Genomic DNA, 14,498 nt, shown 5'->3' on the forward strand with positions numbered 1-14,498 from the left:
AGGATTTCCTGCTCCTCTAACTCATTGCCATTGTAACACTGATTCCTCAGATGCCAACCTGGTTTCTAGCAGTCTGCAGTCTGCTCAGTTAATTCTGCCCAGAAAACGCAGCAAACAAATCGGATCCAGCCCAGTCTCCTCCGCTAAATCTGATCACCGTCTTGCTATCCCTCTCTTCCTGCCAGTCTCCGGTGCCATTCATATTTAGTAATCTGAACTCTCAGCAAGCACCACCGGTACCAATTCTTTCCCTCTCATGCGAAGGAACCTTATCCGGCCATCCAGCGTTGTGCACGTAGCCACCAGTTCAGTTCCAGAGACATAACCCAGTCCGGGCACAGACAGATCCTCAGGCGTCACAGTGCACCTGTCAATCTTGATGTTATCTGACAGTGTACATCAGGGGCCGCACCTGCCCTGGGCATTCAGGAGCAGCCCCAGCAAAGTCCTTGACACCCTTGTGCTTTGTGGCACTGTCCTTTCCTGGCTTAGCTCTGTGATCGCTCTTTCAGCACCTCGTTCTCTGGCGTCTGTTCCCCTCCTCCCCTTCTATATGTTGGGACCCCTTATGGATCCGTTCTTGGCCCATTGATTTTCTCTCTTTACATCTTTATATCTACATGCCTCTAGAATCACCTCTATGCCAAGGAGTAATCTACCCTTCCTACTCTGACCTCTCTCCTCACCTGTGTGCCCGATGCTACCTCAAGCTCAACATATCCAAAGCTGAGCTTATCGTCTCTCCACTGCCGTCTTTGTCAGGCCCTCATTAAGGTTGATGGTGTCGCACTCTTGCCTATTCTCCATCTACTCCGCCTGGGGATCATCATTGACTCTGCCCTAAACGTCCCTCCCTACATCTATTCCCTCGCCAAATCCTGTCACCTCCGATTTTGCACCATTGCCAAGATTTATCCTTTCTTCTTAATTAGTTATGGATATTTGCCTCGGTGTGAGAAAAGGGACAAGGCTGTGAATAGTTGATTTAATGCAGAGTAGTACCTGGTAATAAGAGGGTGACATCCTTCATACACCCGGATAAATGCCCTCCATCTCATTACAATTAATCTTGCTCCACAAAATGAAATCTTGTTTCTGCAATGCCAGGAGCGTCCGGGAAGTGTATTATAGGCGTTAATAGACAGGTAAGGGTTAAACTGAACACAGACTTTTTCTTTTACAGGCTGAATAGAAAGATGTGTGAATAGGTGTAACCAAGGCAGAGTTCTGCAGTAGTTTGACCTTGGTGCTCAAGAGAACACATGTGGTAACTATGCCGAATGTTCTGCCAAGTCTCCCCAGTATGGGAGAAGCGGACTGTAGTTAGATTCTTTGTTTTGCTGAGGGGCTGTGGTGCAGGACAGGCGTCTGTACTTGTGGTTCTGTATAATGAGAAGTAGGGTGTTAGTGGGAAGGGGGGGGGGGGGCAGGAGGGTTACAGCAAACCTCCTGGGCTCGGTGGGTACAGGGTGTGGGTGAGAGTATCTGTTTAAAAGTAGGGATTATCAATTGTCCTTGTAGTATGGGTCTGTTATGTTGAAGGTCTACTGTACATGTTGGGTGTATCAACTATCCTTGTGGGGATGTATCAATTGTCCTTGTAGTGGAGATGTTGCTTGCAGCAACCAATCAGATTCTAGCTATCATTTTTTAGAATGTATTAGATAAATGATAGCTAGAATCTGATTGGTTGCTATGGGCAACATCTCTACATTTCCTTTCTTGAAGGTTTGATAAATCTACCCTACAGTATGTTACTGTCTTGTATTCCTGTTTTACATGTTCAGCCTCATCAGTTTAAAAAAACAAATTTTTCTGGGTTGCTCAAATGGTGTGTGTGTGTGGGGGGGGGGTCAGTGGGGGCTCAGGAGCACCCCTACAATTGTACCTGGACTATCTGGCAAATACAGTTCCTCGATAAGACTATTATTATATATTACATGCGCCTTCAGCACCCGTGTTCCAAGCAAAACAGGACAAAAACCACATCCGCAATGCACACAAGCTCCGTCCTAATTTGCCCATTTTCCGACCAACTGTGCCCTCGTTCAGGTGAAGCACCGCCCACTCCCTGTAAGCCCCACCCCTTTCAAACCAGGCAGCTGGGAGGTAAATCATACCGCTCGGAAGGTAGGTAGAGATAAGATCACAGGAGTCTAAATAACTTCAATATTATGCAATAACTTCCGAGCTGCCTCCGTCTTAGGTCACCAGCGATAACACCCTCTGCCCCATAATCACTATAGTGGGGTCACTAATATGTATAAATTGACACACTCTGGGCAGTACATAGAAAAGTAAGAGAGAAGTATGTTCTCCATTGTAGATGTCACAGTCACACCTTATATCAGTAATATAAACTTAATATAACATTTTCAGGTAATGTTTAGTCATAACAGCAAAAATTATTTGGTTACACAATATTAATACATTATGAAACCTTTGAACTTCTTCACAATAACTCAGAGTTCGTTGGCAGCGGTCAGGACTGATTTATGTAATGCTAGGTGATAAATCTGCAGTAGGAATGTCTTAATTGTGATCACCTCGGGCTGGGAAAATACAATGTATTCAGATACATCAATTTACAAGACAAGGCAGATACTCAACTTATATATAACAATATATGGAGTTTTAATATCAATTACAAATAGAGACATTGTGCTTGTACAGTAATAAGATGTGTTGCAAATCTAAAAAGTAACATAAACAACAAGTATTTTGATATATCTGAAAATAATTTAAGTGTAACAGTCACCTACACACAGTGGAGACAGCTAATTTGTGGGATTAACCTTTAACTATCCTTGTGGGGATGTATCAATTGTCCTGGTAGTGGAGATGGCCTGTCAAATCACTTGGAATCAGTGACATCACTGAGAATGCAGCCTATCCAGTCACTAGGAACCAGTGACATCACTGAGAGTGCAGCCTATACAGTCACTAGGAACCAGTGACATCACTGAGAGTGCAGCCTATCCAGTCACTAGGAACCAGTGACATCACTGAGCGTGCAGCCTATCCAGTCACTAGGAACCAGTGACATCATTGAGAGTGCAGCCTATCCAGTCACTAGGGACCAGTGACATCACTGAGAGTGCAGCCTATCCAGTCACTAGGAACCAGTGACATCACTGAGAGTGCAGCCTATACAGTCACTAGGAACCAGTGACATCACTGAGAGTGCAGCCTATCCAGTCACTAGGAACCAGTGACATCACTGAGAGTGCAGCCTATCCAGTCACTAGGAACCAGTGACATCACTGAGAGTGCAGCCTATCCAGTCACTAGGAACCAGTGACATCACTGAGAGTGCAGCCTATCCAGTCACTAGGAACCAGTGACATCACTGAGAGTGCAGCCTATCCTGGTACTAGGAACCAGTGACATCACTGAGAATGTACACCAGGAAGTAATGATGTCACTGATGCATGACGCACTCATATAGACCACAAAATGATTGCTTCCCATTCATGTAGGTGACAGGTCCCTGTGATTCCAGCAAGAGCTTTTTAGCATTTTACATACAATAATTTGGTCACTGGGTACTTTGTTTTATTTCATGTAATTTTGGATTAAAAATTGTGATAATACCTAAGAGTAATGAAACCTTCAGCAGCCCTCTCAAGAGATCTCCAATGTCTGATATGCTCAGGACATCTCTCTGCTACGGCTGGAAGGTATTGGAGAGAGAGGAGCCTACATTGGTATTACATAGTTCATGAGAACATTCAGGAACGCCGGCCTTTAAGCTTGTAGCAGTTAATACAACACAGTATTTTTTTCTCTTCGTTTGTTTAAGATAAGAAGACACTTGGCCACAATAAAACACACAGAAGAACGTAATGCAGATTTCAACACAAGATCTTGAATGGCAATTTATCCATACTATCACCATTCAGGATATCTCCAAAATATGCTAAGCCTTTCTCTTTCCACACTTTAAATCTCTGGTTCAGCGCCCTTGGGAGGAAACCGGGGCTCTGAGTGATCAGGGAATGTCCAAGTGTGTTTAAGAGAGCTGGAAGCTTTTCCGTTCTCCTTTCCAGGTTATTCTTGTATCCTTCAGAAAATGATTCTACCTTATGTGGGGCTGTAGTTAATAACATCCTAATAAATGTATTTTATGGAGAAATAAAATGGTGACAATAATTGAATACTTTTTTTTCCTGTGCGCTCTGCTGTGGGTATATATTGCCCATGTTTATTGTACGTATGTTATCTTGTGTCTGTCTCAATACATCAAGTGCCGTATATGCAGAGCGTACTTATATCCGTAGTCAACAAGACGTTTCTTTTTTGCAGGCGCTGGAGAACTGGTGCAACAATAAGCAATAATTATGATGATGATGACTATAAGCAGCGCTAACTACTTACATCTGATTGGCTGTTTGGATCTTGACCCCTCCCAGTTACAGTACTTATCATTAGAGCGGCTGCCATATTAAATTAAGTTGCGTCTGTCTATTTGTATTACTTAATTGATATTTCCATTTGGACTGCAACAGGAAAGAAGATTCCCACGTGACATTTAAAGGGGAAAGTAACAAATGTGTCTATTTAATTTTAATTCATTTTTATATTTGTGTTAATTATACTTTATATGGTACATGCGACGTTCACATTTATTAATAACTGTCAAGACACTTTTCTCGCTTCTGTATTTGACACTTAATTATATTACATTGTATTGTGTACTAATAGGGTAGACCGGGCGGACCTGTGGCTCTCTAGGTGTGGTGGAACCACAAGTCCCAGTATACCCTTCCAGCTATTGGATGGCTGTCCACAGGCAAAGAATGCTGGGGCTCGTAGTTTCACAACACCTGGAGAGCCAGAGGCAATAGTAATGTGAAATTCTGCATTTACTACTAACACTGTTTAGGGACATTTCTCTACACTTTTCCAAAGGGTTAGATGCTATCATGGTGCGTAAATTCACACACGTGTTACTTCTAACATACATACATAGTGGTGTACAGCTGGAGGAAAATGCACTTTATTTTCTTCTTCATGTATGTGTCTCTACGTGCTTAGGTACGGGGCGTAAATGTGTCCTCTCAATGGACCTCTCGTATCTTAGTGGTACCCTAAATACTAGGGCTGTAGGCGACGGCCTAGGTCCACCTAGTGATAGGGGCGGCTCTGCTGTGTTGTCAGAGATAACGGTCACCACACACCCCAAATATCTGCTTGGTTGTAAGTATGAGGGGAGAGCAGGGCCGTAACTAGGGCTGTGCAATAGGGGCGACCGCCCAGGGCGCAACGCTGAAGGGGGGTGCAGTTTAGGAATATTTTAGGTTCGTTTGGTTAAAATTGAGGGCTAGGGGGCCAGCATTTGACACTCTCGCCCCCGGCGCTAGTTAAGGCTCTGAGGGAGGGGAATTCTCACCCCAAAATATGTAAGAGGTTTTCTGGTAATAGTTATAGGTAAATAAGATATATCTACCGGTGCCCGCCCTGCCCTAATGCCACTGTCTCTGAATCTGTCCCCTCTAATCCCCATTATTACACCCTCAGTCACTGATATATTATATTACTGTCCCCCTAATCCCCATTATTACACCCTCATTCACTGATATATTATATTACTCTCCGCCCTTCACTGATTGCCCCATGTCCCCCCTCTAATCCCCATTATTACACCCTCAGTCACTGATATATTATATTACTGTCCCCCTAATCCCCATTATTACACCCTCAGTCACTGATATATTATATTACTGTCCCCTAATCCCAATTATTACACCCTCAGTCACTGATATATTATATTACCGTCCCCCTAATCCCCATTATTACACCCTCAGTCACTGATATATTATATTACTGTCCCCTAATCCCCATTATTACACCCTCAGTCACTGATATATTATATTACTGTCCCCTAATCCCCATTATTACACCCTCAATCACTGATATATTATATTACTGTCCCCTAATCCCCATTATTACACCCTCAATCACTGATATATTATATTACTGTCCCCTAATCCCCATTATTACACCCTCAGTCACTGATATATTATATTACTGTCCCCTAATCCCCATTATTACACCCTCAGTCACTGATATATTATATTACTGTCCCCTAATCCCCATTATTACACCCTCAGTCACTGATATATTATATTACTGTCCCCTAATCCCCATTATTACACCCTCAGTCACTGATATATTATATTACTGTCCCCTAATCCCCATTATTACACCCTCAATAACTGATATATTATATTACTGTCCCCTAATCCCCATTATTACACCCTCAGTCACTGATATATTATATTACTGTCCCCTAATCCCCATTATTACACCCTCAGTCACTGATATATTATATTACTGTCCCCTAATCCCCATTATTACACCCTCAATCACTGATATATTATATTACTGTCCCTCTAATCCCCATTATTACACCCTCAGTCACTGATATATTATATTACTGTCCCTCTAATCCCCATTATTACACCCTCAGTCACTGATATATTATATTACTGTCCCCTAATCCCCATTATTACACCCTCAGTCACTGATATATTATATTACTGTCCCCTAATCCCCATTATTACACCCTCAGTCACTGATATATTATATTACTGTCCCCTAATCCCCATTATTACACCCTCAGTCACTGATATATTATATTACTGTCCCCTAATCCCCATTATTACACCCTCAATCACTGATATATTATATTACTGTCCCCTAATCCCCATTATTACACCCTCAGTCACTGATATATTATATTACTGTCCCCTAATCCCAATTATTACACCCTCAGTCACTGATATATTATATTACCGTCCCCCTAATCCCCATTATTACACCCTCAGTCACTGATATATTATATTACTGTCCCCTAATCCCCATTATTACACCCTCAGTCACTGATATATTATATTACTGTCCCCTAATCCCCATTATTACACCCTCAGTCACTGATATATTATATTACTGTCCCCTAATCCCAATTATTACACCCTCAGTCACTGATATATTATATTACCGTCCCCCTAATCCCCATTATTACACCCTCAGTCACTGATATATTATATTACTGTCCCCTAATCCCCATTATTACACCCTCAGTCACTGATATATTATATTACTGTCCCCTAATCCCCATTATTACACCCTCAGTCACTGATATATTATATTACTGTCCCCTAATCCCCATTATTACACCCTCAATCACTGATATATTATATTACTGTCCCCTAATCCCCATTATTACACCCTCAGTCACTGATATATTATATTACTGTCCCCTTATCCCCATTATTACACCCTCAATCACTGATATATTATATTACTGTCCCCTAATCCCCATTATTACACCCTCAGTCACTGATATATTATATTACTGTCCCTCTAATCCCCATTATTACACCCTCAGTCACTGATATATTATATTACTGTCCCCTAATCCCCATTATTACACCCTCAGTCACTGATATATTATATTACTGTCCCCTAATCCCAATTATTACACCCTCAGTCACTGATATATTATATTACCGTCCCCCTAATCCCCATTATTACACCCTGAGTCACTGATATATTATATTACTGTCCCCTAATCCCCATTATTACACCCTCAGTCACTGATATATTATATTACTGTCCCCTAATCCCCATTATTACACCCTCAGTCACTGATATATTATATTACTGTCCTCTAATCCCCATTATTACACCCTCAATCACTGATATATTATATTACTGTCCCCTAATCCCCATTATTACACCCTCAATCACTGATATATTATATTACTGTCCCCTAATCCCCATTATTACACCCTCAGTCACTGATATATTATATTACTGTCCCCTATCCCCATTATTACACCCTCAGTCACTGATATATTATATTACTGTCCCCTAATCCCCATTATTACACCCTCAGTCACTGATATATTATATTACTGTCCCCTAATCCCCATTATTACACCCTCAGTCACTGATATATTATATTACTGTCCCCTAATCCCCATTATTACACCCTCAGTCACTGATATATTATATTACTGTCCCTCTAATCCCCATTATTACACCCTCAGTCACTGATATATTATATTACTGTCCCCTAATCCCCATTATTACACCCTCAATCACTGATATATTATATTACTGTCCCCTAATCCCCATTATTACACCCTCAGTCACTGATATATTATATTACTGTCCCCTAATCCCCATTATTACACCCTCAATCACTGATATATTATATTACTGTCCCTCTAATCCCCATTATTACACCCTCAGTCACTGATATATTATATTACTGTCCCCTAATCCCCATTATTACACCCTCAGTCACTGATATATTATATTACTGTCCCCTAATCCCCATTATTACACCCTCAGTCACTGATATATTATATTACTGTCCCCTAATCCCCATTATTACACCCTCAGTCACTGATATATTATATTACTGTCCCCTAATCCCCATTATTACACCCTCAGTCACTGATATATTATATTACTGTCCCCCTAATCCCCATTATTACACCCTCAGTCACTGATATATTATATTACTGTCCTCTAATCCCCATTATTACACCCTCAGTCACTGATATATTATATTACTGTCCCCCTAATCCCCATTATTACACCCTCAGTCACTGATATATTATATTACTGTCCTCTAATCCCCATTATTACACCCTCAGTCACTAATATATTATATTACTGTCCCCCTAATCCCCATTATTACACCCTCAGTCACTGATATATTATATTACTGTACCTCTAATCCCCATTATTACACCCTCAGTCACTGATATATTATATTACTGTCCCCTAATCCCCATTATTACACCCTCAGTCACTGATATATTATATTACTGTCCCCTAATCCCCATTATTACACCCTCAGTCACTGATATATTATATTACCGTCCCCCTAATCCCCATTATTACACCCTCAGTCACTGATATATTATATTACTGTCCCCTAATCCCCATTATTACACCCTCAGTCACTGATATATTATATTACTGTCCCCTAATCCCCATTATTACACCCTGAGTCACTGATATATTATATTACTGTCCCCTAATCCCCATTATTACACCCTCAGTCACTGATATATTATATTACCGTCCCCCTAATCCCCATTATTACACCCTCAGTCACTGATATATTATATTACTGTCCCCTAATCCCCATTATTACACCCTCAGTCACTGATATATTATATTACTGTACCTCTAATCCCCATTATTACACCCTCAATCACTGATATATTATATTACTGTACCTCTAATCCCCATTATTACACCCTCAGTCACTGATATATTATATTACTGTCCCCTAATCCCCATTATTACACCCTCAGTCACTGATATATTATATTACTGTCCCCACGACCTCCCAACATCGAGAATGAGGCCGAATAAGCCCCGCCCCTGACCCGTTCAAACCCCGACGGGCTCCTCACCCGGAACGCCCACTTTTGGGCGAAACTCCGCCAGTTTCCCCTCAGCGCCGCCCGCTCTGAGGCAGCATCATTACCTCAGTGATATCAGTGAGCACCACAGCCCCCCGCCCCGTCCTCCATCATCAGTCTCTCTCCTCCCCCAGAGCCGGCCGAGCTGTACCCGCTGCCCTGGCTGCATTATAAAACCCGCACACCCGACGTGCTGCGCCCGGTGAGTACTGACCCTGCTGGAGGGACCCTGTGCCCGGCTCATCCTGTGCTCCCCCTCCCCCAGGGCACTGCCTATTGTTCTGTGCCCCCCTCTGCAGTGTGTGGGCAGAGCTGTGCCCCCCTCACCCTGTGCCCCCTCCTCCCTGTGTGCCCCCACCTGCAGTGTCTGGGCAGAGCTGTGCCCCCTCCTCCCTGTGCCCCCCCCTGCAGTGTCTGGGCAGAGCTGTGCCCCCCTCACCCTGTGCCCCCTCCTCCCTGTGCCCCCCCCCTGCAGTGTCTGGGCAGAGCTGTGCCCCCCTCACCCTGTGCCCCCTCCTCCCTGTGTCCCCCCCCCTGCAGTGTCTGGGCAGAGCTGTGCCCCCCCCCCCCCCCCTGCAGTGTCTGGGCAGAGCTGTGCCCCCCTCACCCTGTGTGCCCCCCCTGCAGTGTGTGGGCAGAGCTGTGCCAGGGATGTATAATGTCTGGGGCCGGGTGTTACATCCTCCACCCATCTGTGTGGGCTCAGTATCCTTAATATAACCCCAATGTCTGGTTCCTGTGCTCAGTCAGAGCCGTTGTCTCCAGTTATTCTGGTGGATTTCTGTCATGTTTATCTTTGGATAATGTTAACATTAACCATATACTGACCCCACAGCGCTCACTGTACCAGTGCTGATCCCTCAGCCCCTCAGTCCACTGGGGAAATGTGATGTGATCCTGTGACTGGAGCTGGGAATGAGGATATTCAGATATTCAGCTGTCAGTCAGGCAGATACCGGAGACAGTCTGTGATGTGCGGGTGTAATAATACTGCTGTGCCCTGTGAGCGTGTAATAATGCTGCTGTGCCCTGTGAGAGGGTTATAATGCTGCTGTGCCCTGTGAGGGTGTTATAATGCTGCTGTGCCCTGTGAGGGTGTTATAATACTGCTGTGCCCTGTGAGGGTGTTATAATGCTGCTGTGCCCTGTGAGGGTGTAATAATGCTGCTGTGCCCTGTGAGGGTGTTCTAATGCTGCTGTGCCCTGTGAGGGTGTTCTAATGCTGCTGTGCCCTGTGAGGGTGTAATAATGCTGCTGTGAGGGTGTAATAATGCTGCTGTGAGGGTGTAATAATGCTGCTGTGCTGAGCTGCTGCCTTACGGGAAAGAATAGGGATCTCAGCCCTAAGCAGAAGGTGAGTGAGGTGCAGTCAAGTGTGACCCAGAGTTAGATGTAGGTGATGGGAGGCAGGTGGTGGTGCAGAGATGTCCGTCCTGTCTGGTATTTTGTATTCCTGGGGGTTATTCCTGGGGATATATTTACTAAACTGCGGGTTTGAAAAAGTGGAGATGTTGCCTATGGCAACCAATCAGATGCTAGTTATCATTTATTTAGTATATTCTATAAAATGAAATCTAGAACCTGATTGGCTGCTATAGGCAACATCTCCACTTTTTTTTTTAAAATCTGCAGCTTAGTAAATATACCCCCTGGGGTGTCTCTGTGCTGTGGCAGAATGTGGGTGATGTTTTGCATTATTGGTGTTATTATCCCTCTTAGTTGTTGCTCTCAGTGTGTAACTATGTTACATACACAACGTGCTTCTCTTATATAACTCTTATGCACGGTACAGCTCCTACTTGTGTAAATAGCTCCTTATGTTTGATATCAGTCTTGAAAGGCAGCTGCGTGATGTTAGTTGTATTCAGATCTGCTCCCCCTGGAGATTCAGGGTGATGGTCAGAGTGTATGTGGTGCCCTAGGGGGGCTGTCTTGGCTGCCCCCAGGCCGGTCCCATAGTGGGCTACCTTGGGCCGGATCACTGGGCTACCTGCATTTTTCCCCCCCTTTAAAATATTCCTAATAGGCTGCTGAGCCCGGTCTCCCCCGTCCTCCCGGCTCTATGTACTAACTGTGGTGACCGTATACTAAGCGGCACAATGTGCAGTGAGGGCCGCGGGTGATGTCGTTGGGGTTGGCTGCGGGTAGACCTGCTGCGTTTTAGCTATAAATGCTTCGCCCTCTGGGGGATCTTATAATATGAAAATGGGATTTTGATTTTCACTATGTTATTTTTAAAAACATTTCAACTGGGAATAAGGATCTTCAGCTTGTAAAGCATCCCCTGTAGGCAGTGGTTGGAGTGTACGCTGCCCTGGGTATCCCAGAGTGAGGATGCCCTCTAGAGTGGCACCGCACTATAACCCCCCTCCCCATAGCTAAAGATAAGTCTTTCTCTCCACACACTGCGTCACATTATAGTGTAATAAAGGTATGAATACACATGGCAGCATGATATATTAGTCAGGACGGAGGAGGAGGAGGTATCTGGTCACTTGGCTGTTGGAGAGTTACCCCTTGTGGCATAATAGGCGTCGCTCTTCACGCCACCCACCACCCTTACCCAGAATCCACACACTGTCTATCTGTGACCATCGGGACAAAGAGAAAACACCCCCAAAATCTCTAGCAGCGCATTCTGCGTGCCGCCCCAAGTTCTCGGACGTCCTGAGCACATGCCCTCTGGCTTTCCTGCATTTTCTTTCTATGCCATTTTTTTTAGTTTCCACCTCTCTCCAGGTCTGCAGAGCATTGCTCAGTTTCAGCGACAAAGTGGCAGATGCTGACTATAATATTCTGCCCGGCTTCTTATCCTTAGAGGCCAGTAATCTCCTCCTAACTGGAGTTATATTCACCCTTAACTTCCGGAATCTCTACATTCCTAAAGGCAACTCCTTTCCTGTAAACACTTCTGTACAGGAACTCGCACCACGGTTTAAGGGGTAAAGGCAGAATAGATGTAAATGGGCGTTGACCATGCTGAAGCTCTATCAGTAAATGCTCAGAATATACAGTATTTGTGTTGTGGCTGTAAACATATTAATCTACAAATACCTACAAGCTTGAAATACCCTCAGACCGGATTTATCATTTTACTTCTGGGATTTATTCCCTGCAAATAATTGATTCCATGAACTGTTTTCCTGTGGTACCTAGAGCCAGGTAACCCTATCAGCGATCCATCCGCCTCTCAGTATTTACCATTTCGCCTGCGCAGTGTTTCCTTATTTTAATGTGTTTTGAAACCTCCAGATCTAACACCGGGGGAAGGAAACTCTTGTGTATATACACAGGGGCGTTACACACACACAGGTCTCTTCTGTTATTTTATTATGAGTTACTAATAACAGTATTGTTTCATTCTGCAGAAAACCGCAGGGTGAATGGAGAGGAAGGAAGTGAATTATAGGCTGCAGTCTCTGTTATTAATTGGAATAAAAGCAGTTGTACCCTTTCTTACTTCATGTTACTTGCTGCTATTCCGGGTTACAGGATTTTTTTTCAGACCGTCCCCCCCTGTGGAATTCTCTCCCTCAGCCTCCATACGTCCAGCGTTCCCTGATAACTCGCCTCTTCAAATTCCTGAGCCACCTTCTTAACCTCCCTGGGCTGTGGTGCCCAATTACCCCCCCCCCCTCCCCTACACAGATCTTGTGCAACTTATATTCATTCTGTTTCTATGCCGACATAACCTACTGAGCCACCAGCCCCGCATTGCTGGGTGACTGGATTATATAGCACGTACCTCCCAGCTGTCCTGGTCCAGATTATAGGGCTCTGTCCCGCTGTGCCCGCCGGTGGACACATTGGAGGTATGATCCTGCAGTGAATGGGTGCATAGTACCAGATTACTGGCTCTGGTCCCGCTTGTTGCTCCCACACTCCTGGGCTCAGGCCCATCCTATGTCCTCCCCCGTTCTGTCTCCTAAGCGTTCTTTATTCACTCCTACCTCTCTGCCCGGTCCACCTGTCCTCAGCCGGGTAGTCAATTCAATTGCATTTTGTTTTGTCTTTTTGTACTTCCCTATATGCCGTGTTCTGTTCTCTCCTATGGACGGTGCTGCTGTCCCTTTGTGGCATCATATAAATTAAAGATAATAATATTCTCACCATGGTTAGCAGGTGCTGCGCACACCAGGGTGTTCTTACGGACGAGGGATGGGGGATTGGGGTGTCCGCAGGATGTGGCATGCCCCCTTGCCCTTCAAGCAGGACCCTCTTACCTCCCTCCTTGTTTAATTACTATGTTTGTCCCTAATTGTGAAGTGAGATGGAGCTTGGTGTTATTACATAACACATACTTACTTCTCTATTTTATATATGCACATTAATCAGAGCTGACAATTATCTTTATGACCATTTTAGTTATATAATGAAAACTGATTGAAAGGTTCAGAACTAAATTAATTGTGAGAAATTGGAACATTGTCCTTTGCCAGATATTAAGTATTGCTCCATAACCACACAATGGCTGAAGACATCAACTGTCGGTGTTATTGGCTGATCGATTAACTGGCGTATAGATCACCCGTCGTTCACATCCTGAAGTTCAGGTCTACACTGGGTGTCCCAGAGTCTGTTTTTGGGGTCCCCCTCTTGTCCAATGCAATTTATTCTGTTTGGAAACACTTCTTTTTGTCACAAATTTGGGGTCTCCGCTAGAAAAACAGGTTGAGCTCCATCCACTAATAAAGCTTATTATAAGTTGTCACACTACAGACACGTACAACACGCCTGCTGCATGTCTGTATTCCAGTGTGCTGAGCTGTATAATGATACAATCACACCCGTGTGTCTGTTTCCAATACACCATGTGTATTGGTGCTGGGTTAAGTGACAGCTCTTCTGCCCAGCCCCTTGTACCATGAGCTCCCTCTACAATGGTGACATTTGTTAACAAATGTAAGGCATGGATAGTGCCGTGACATTTTTCTCAAGCCAAATTTACTAGAATGCATTATTGTCTCCAATGAGTTACAGGACCAGCCGGTTATAAGGCAGAAAGTAGTCTGATATATTCAGGGGTTTTTAAGGCGTTTGGATTGC

General features: G+C 44.0%; 1 protein-coding gene across 1 annotated transcript in view; it reads left to right on the forward strand.

The window, feature by feature from the left end:
• The first annotated feature begins 9,453 nt into the window (after window positions 1-9,453).
• The window catches only part of LOC142107214 (CMP-N-acetylneuraminate-beta-galactosamide-alpha-2,3-sialyltransferase 4-like), a 93,503-nt gene continuing 88,458 nt past the window's right edge, over window positions 9,454-14,498 (forward strand). Inside the window, exon 1 of the mRNA XM_075190467.1 lies at window positions 9,454-9,654. The gene's annotated coding sequence lies outside the window, so the exon portion shown is untranslated. The remainder of the gene's footprint in view (window positions 9,655-14,498) is intronic.

Source organism: Mixophyes fleayi, chromosome 11 (assembly GCF_038048845.1).
Source record: "Mixophyes fleayi isolate aMixFle1 chromosome 11, aMixFle1.hap1, whole genome shotgun sequence".
Classification (NCBI taxonomy): Eukaryota; Metazoa; Chordata; class Amphibia; order Anura; family Limnodynastidae; genus Mixophyes; species Mixophyes fleayi.